Source organism: Lutra lutra, chromosome 1, assembly GCF_902655055.1.
Source record: "Lutra lutra chromosome 1, mLutLut1.2, whole genome shotgun sequence".
NCBI classification, from domain to species: Eukaryota; Metazoa; Chordata; class Mammalia; order Carnivora; family Mustelidae; genus Lutra; species Lutra lutra.
This window is the reverse complement of record NC_062278.1, coordinates 47437651-47444105: the sequence shown is the minus strand read 5'-3', so window position 1 is coordinate 47444105 and position 6455 is coordinate 47437651. Positions and strand designations below refer to the sequence as shown.

General features: G+C 38.4%; 1 pseudogene; it reads left to right on the top strand.

Moving 5' to 3' along the window:
* Window positions 1-519: 519 nt before the first annotated feature.
* LOC125095496 (olfactory receptor 5H2-like) lies at window positions 520-1424 on the top strand (annotated as a pseudogene).
* The last annotated feature ends 5031 nt before the right edge of the window (window positions 1425-6455 follow it).

The following is a 6455-nucleotide window of genomic DNA, read 5'->3' as shown; positions in this document are numbered from 1 at the left end:
TTCTCTGCCAACTTTCCCCCACCCCATTTATTCATTTTAAAAAGAATCTACCAGTACTACTCTTTCTCTTATTTTCAGTACATGCTTATTCCCTGATGAATAATGTTCATGATCCTTCACATGACAATTAATTCATTTTATTACTGAGGCCCTTCAAGATCCTTTTCCCTTTACCCTACATCCAGATCCCAAACATAAAAATTTCCAAATTACGCAGATCCTATCCCATAAATTTAGGAGATACTACAATGTCTTTCACTTTTCTAATTGTGTTCATTGCTGCACACTTTAAAAATGGAAATAATTGCACTTATTTCAAGCCCTTAAAATAGATTCCAATCAATAGAGAGGCAAGACACAAAATTGAGATGGTATTCTGATGTGCATAGTTTTATTTCAACTCTCCTTTCCATATTTTCATGTTATAAATTGAGTGACACTCTCCCATTTACTAAATTTCATTTCAGGCAATACTCAGTGAAGATTGGAAAAGGAACATGGAAAAGACTTGGAAATGCAACATTGCTGACAGATTTGATTCTCACAGGACGCACATACGAACCAGAGTGGCAAATCCCCTTGTTCCTAGTGTTTTTGGTTATCTATCTTCTCACCATTATGGGGAACCTTGGTCTAATTGCTCTCATATGGAATGACTCTCAGCTTCACATTCCCATGTACTTATTTCTTGGGAGTTTGGCATTTGTGGATGCTTAGATATCATCCACAGTATCCCCCAAGATGCTGGTCAAATTTTTGCCAAGACCAAAATGGTATCTATTTCAGAATGCATGATACAATTTTTTCCTTTGCAAAGTATAACAGTGGAATACTTTCTGCTGGCAGTGATGGCATATGGTCACTATGTGGCCATCTGCAAACCATTACATTATCCAGTGATTATGTCCAAGACACTGTGCATCCACTTGTTAGTTTTGTCACTCTTAGGTGGCCTTCTTCATGCCATAATTCATAGTTTTTTATTCAGATTAACCTTCTGCAATTCCATCATTGTACATCACTTTCACTGTGACATTATACCATTGCTCTAGATTTTTTGTACTAATCCTTCTATCAATTATCTGGTAGTATTTATTTTTGCTGGGTCAATACAGATGTTCACCGTTCCTATAGTTCTTGTCTCCTACACACTAGTTCTCTCTACAATCTTAAAAAAGAATTCTCTATAAGGCATAAAGAAAGCCTTCTCTACCTGTGTAGCCCATCTCTTATCTGTCTCCTTGTACTATGGTGCTCTTTTCTTCATGTATGTGCGCCCCATACCTACATAATCAGAAGACCAACATATGAAGGACTCTCTATTTTACACTATCATAATTCCTTCGTTAAATCCAATTATCTACAGTTTGAGAAATAAGAAAGTCATAGATTCATCGAGGAAAATATTGAAGAGAAATTCTTAGAATTCACATTATTATCTGTTCTCTTTTCACTAGAATGACAAACTGTACAGATTACATATTTTCTCTGTGTTGATTAGGGTTCAGTTTTTGCAGTTATAATTGTCCTAATGTTTAAATGACTTAAGGTGAGATTACAAAACAAATATATGTATATGAAGTAAAAATATAGAGGTAATTTTAATCAAGTGTTCATGACATAAAAATAATTTAAAAGGAAACAAATTTTTTTTGTTTGCATGTTTCAATGTGGCTTCATAAGTGCATTAAGCATTGAAATAGGATAATTTCTCTAAAAAGAATTTGAATATGATAATCTGACAACCATGCAGCTATGCACCCCAAAGACTCACATTACATTCATTCCACATTGGAGTCAGGGTTGTATTTGAGTGAACAGAGACCAAAAAGTACAGTGAGTGATTGGATTTCAGGTTCACCTCTGCCCTTCCTCTTTCACCGCTGATTACTTACACCATTCTACTGTTATAACTGAGGTCTTCACACTAAGACTGCTCACTTCTGTCATTTGCTGTAATCTTGTTACTTTTTCTACATCCTATTGATATTCTTACTTCTAAACATTGACTAAATAATATCCCACTTCAGCAACTTTTTATGGATTGTCATATCTACCAGTTTATTATATATGGGATATGTATCTAGAACTCTATATATGCATACGCATATTTTATTCACATATGTACATGTACAAAATGACTGATATACAAAGATACCTACATACATATTATACAGATTGTATATATCCCTGGCAGATTATATATTTGTTATGTGTTGATTAGTATGTTGTTGTTGTTATAAGTAAATTTTAAAGATTTTATTTATTTATTTGAGGAAGAGAGAGCACACAGGAGTGGGGGAGATGGGCAGAAGGAAAACTGGACTCTCCACCCAGCAGGGAGCCCAATGCAGGGTTATATCCCAGGACCCTGGGATCATGATCTGAGCCGATGGCAGAACCAAATGAGTTTAACCAACTGAGCCACCCAGATGTCACTGTGGTTGTTGTTGTCTTAAAGTAATCTCCATGCCTAGTGTGAGACCCAACACAGAGCCTGATCAAATGACCCTGAGATCAAGACCTCAGCTGAGATCAAGAGTCAGAAACCCAACTGAGTCATTTTTGGTGCCCCTGTGTTTACTAGTTTTAAACAATTTTTGCAGTTATAATTGCCCTAGTGTTAGTGACTTCAGTCCTAAAGTCATTTTATGCACATCTTTAATATATGTGTATGTGTGTGCACATATACACTTGTTCTCCCTGGCATTACGTGGGATTCATCCCCCCAAAACCTTGATTTAACTCTGAGTTCTCCAAAAATACTCCTAATGGATTCTGTGTTATGCTGAAATGAGTAACTGAAATCCTTCTGGACTTTTTCTTAGGTACACAGTTTTGTTGATACAGGTCTTTCTACAAAGAATCCTTTCTCAATTGCACCTACCTTCACTTATAATTAAAATGGGTCCTTTCTTCAAGATCTATCTAAAATGTTACAGCTTCCTTGATGTATTTCCAGATTACCTCAAAGAGGATAAGAATGTTCACTTGTTTGAGGTATTGCATATTTCATTTATTTTTTTAAGCCACAAATGGTCTTGTGTAATACTTATTTTTAGCTTATAAACTTCTTTAGATTACACTTTAGAAATCCTAGTACTCTTCCAATCTTTTACAGTGTTTAGCACAGTGGCTCAAACCCATGAGTTAGTAAATAGCTATTTACAAAACATACATAAATTGAAAATGAAACTGACAGCACAAATATTTCAAATGAAGTGAGAATGCATCACTCATTCTCATACCGTAATGAGTCTTGGGTGATTACTAGGCCTGGAGTGCCTGCAACACGCCAGTTCACCTTCTTGAACTTCTTCTAGGACAATCACGAGTATCATACACTTAAAGTGAATTATTCTTACTCTTCTTATCATGAGGATTTGCTCCAGGGACACAATACAGCACAGCTTCAGGGAGAAGCTCTTCAATTAGGTGTTTCTTTAAAGATACAAAATAGGAAAGTATTCAAAACAAATATTAATATGTATTTCTGGAGTTTCTGATCACAAGATTAGACCAGGTCAACTGTCATGTTTTTGTTTCTGTGAGCAATACTTTCAAGTCCAGGGAAAAGGAATGAATACATCAGAGTCCAGACATTGTTACTACTTTTCACTAGAGAATCTATGTTATTGCATTGGTCTGTGGTTTAATCCTTATTGCTATATAACATTCCCATTGTGCTGATTTTTTTCTTAAGTTATCTGCATTTTGTTTGCTCATGTAATATGATAAGCCAAAGACTGTATTGGCAATAAAAACAACTGGTGTGTCTCTTTTATAACCATAAATATCTGTTTCCCCAACTGGCTTTTTCTTTGAATGAAAAAATTTACATCAATCTATGAGTATATGAGTGTGGTGTATATACTGACTGGTCCTACATTAGGTTGGGTGGGTGTGGAATAGGATTTGGGGGTCTCAGAAACTCAGACTTCCTGTGTAGACTTCTCTTGTTCATGTCTCATCTACATATTCCACTGCCCTATGCCTCTTTTGTTAAATTTTTGACTAATTTATGCCTTCCAGAAATTCACTAAAATCTTCTGTTCACTTGTGTGTTACCATTCTTTTTTCTGTTACAGAAATTTTCATCTATGTACATCATTTTTGTTAATTCAGTGTCATGTTGGGAAAGACCAAAAATATATATCTCTGCAAAGCCCACATTTTAAAAGATTTTATTTATTTATTTGACAGAGAGATCACACATAGGTGGAGAGGCAGACAGAGAGAGAAGGGGAAGCAGGCTCCCTGCTGAGCAGAGAGCTCGATGCAGGGCTCGATCCCATGACCCTGAGACCATGACCTGAGCCGAAGGCAGAGGCTTAACCAACTGAGCCACCCAGGTGCCCCAAAGCCCACTATTCTGCAAATTTTAAAAAAGTAAACTATGAAGTTATATATGTATTACTTAATTAATATTTACATGAGAGGATGACATCACAATGCTAGGTTCATCCAGTTGTCTGAACTAATGCTGAAGGTGGATTAACCACCCCTTTAAAGTAATAATATTATAATGTAGATTAATACCAAATCATTGTGAATACCCAAGAAATCTATCTGAGGATTGACAGAACAAATTGCACACAACTAGAGGGAGAAGAGAGGACATTATCTTGCAAGTGGGAGAGCAGAGCTGCAGTTTGGGGGAGAAAAGGATCATAGGTGCTGTGGAGGAAAGGAGCCCTTGTCACAGAGAAAGATGAGGGAAAGAAAGAAGAGAGAGAGAATGAGATAAGGAAAGAGAAGCAACACAAAGGGTTGCACACTTTCCCAAAGCCATTAACTGGAACAAAGAAAGAGGTTGCTTTCTGTGAATTTTTACAACCAGTGTGGCTCAAAGACTGGAGTTGTGGAGGTCTGTGGTATGGCTGGTGTGGAGCCCTGGGGGCATTGTAGTGCTCCTGTGGAGAAGGTGTGTAGATGTCCCAGGGAGCAAAACGCATGATCTGAGGATCCCCTGGGACATTCAGAGAGATGATTCCTCCTTCATGGAGTGCCCTGGGTAAGATGGCATTACTTCTTCATGGACAAAAGAGCCTGGGCATTATTTCCTAACCCCCACCCTTCAGCACAGGTGAAGAGGTACTTACTGAGGGTGGTTAATCTGGATACTGTTTCTTTGCTGTGCTTTACCCCAAAACCCATGCTCTTGTGCTTTGATACTATTGCCCCTCTGGGTCAAACTGTAGTAGTTCCAGCATGACATGATCCTGTCACAGAGAAAAAGTGGGCAACATGCCATGCCAGGTCCTTAAAGTTTGGAGGTTTAAAACTCAGTGGGCCTTCCTGGGATAGAGCACAAGGTGCACTGCACTGCCTGGCAGGCAGATGGCCCAGACACAAAGAGTATGAAGACAGTGAATTGAGGGGTACCTGAGACACATAAGGATCAGCTGTATGCTTTTCTGTGAGGGCTTCCTGGATAGAAGCAGGTGTGAACTCCCCTCTCTGGTGACAAGAAAAATGGCTGGTGTCATTTCCCTCCCCCACTGTTCAGCATAAACTAACTTCAATAAGTAGTACAGTGCCAACACTGGTGGCCTACACTGTTTACACCAAACAGCATCCCCACCCAAGCTCTGCTAGTACTGCTTTTCTTGGGCAAGTGTGCCTGAGAACCAGAGCAGCAGGACCCTCCCCCACAAAGACAAACACAAACCCCTGCACATACCCTATCTACTGACCATAGAGTTCTGCAAAACTTCAGCTCTAGTGGAAATAGCATCAGGTCTTTTTTAACAAGCAAACCAGAGCACACCTAGTTAAAACTCACCATACTCTGGCCAAGGTCCAGACATTCCCCACTACAGGCAAGGAGAAACTGCAGAAGACTGAGCTGTGGGAAAGAACACAGCAGCACAGTATACACAGCAGACACCAGAGACACTTCCTGAAGTGCCAGGCCCTGGACAGCATATTACCTCTTCTTCATAAAGCCATTATTCTCAGAAGTAGTAAATGTCACAGGCTTTATAAATATACAGAAGAACACAGAAACCTAAACAAAATGCCAAGATGGGAGAATTCATCCCAAAAGAAATAACAAGGGAAGGTCACAGCCAGAGATCTAATCAAAACACTTATAGTATGCCTTATGCAGAATTTAATGCAACCATAATAAGGATACTAGCTGTGCTTGAGAAAAGCTTAAAATACATTAAGGCAGTAACCTCTTCGATATCAGCCACAGCAACTTCTTTCAAGATATGTCTTCAAAGGCAAAGGAAACAAAAGCAAAAATGAACTTTTGGGACTTGATCAAGATCAAAGGCTTCTGCACAGCAAAAGAAACAGTCAACAAAACAAAGAGGCAACCCATGGAATGGGAGAAGATATTTGCAAATGACAGTACAGACAAAAGGTTGATATCCAGGATCTATAAAGAACTCCTCAAACTCAACACACACAAATCAGATAATCATCTAAAAAAAAATGGGCAGAAG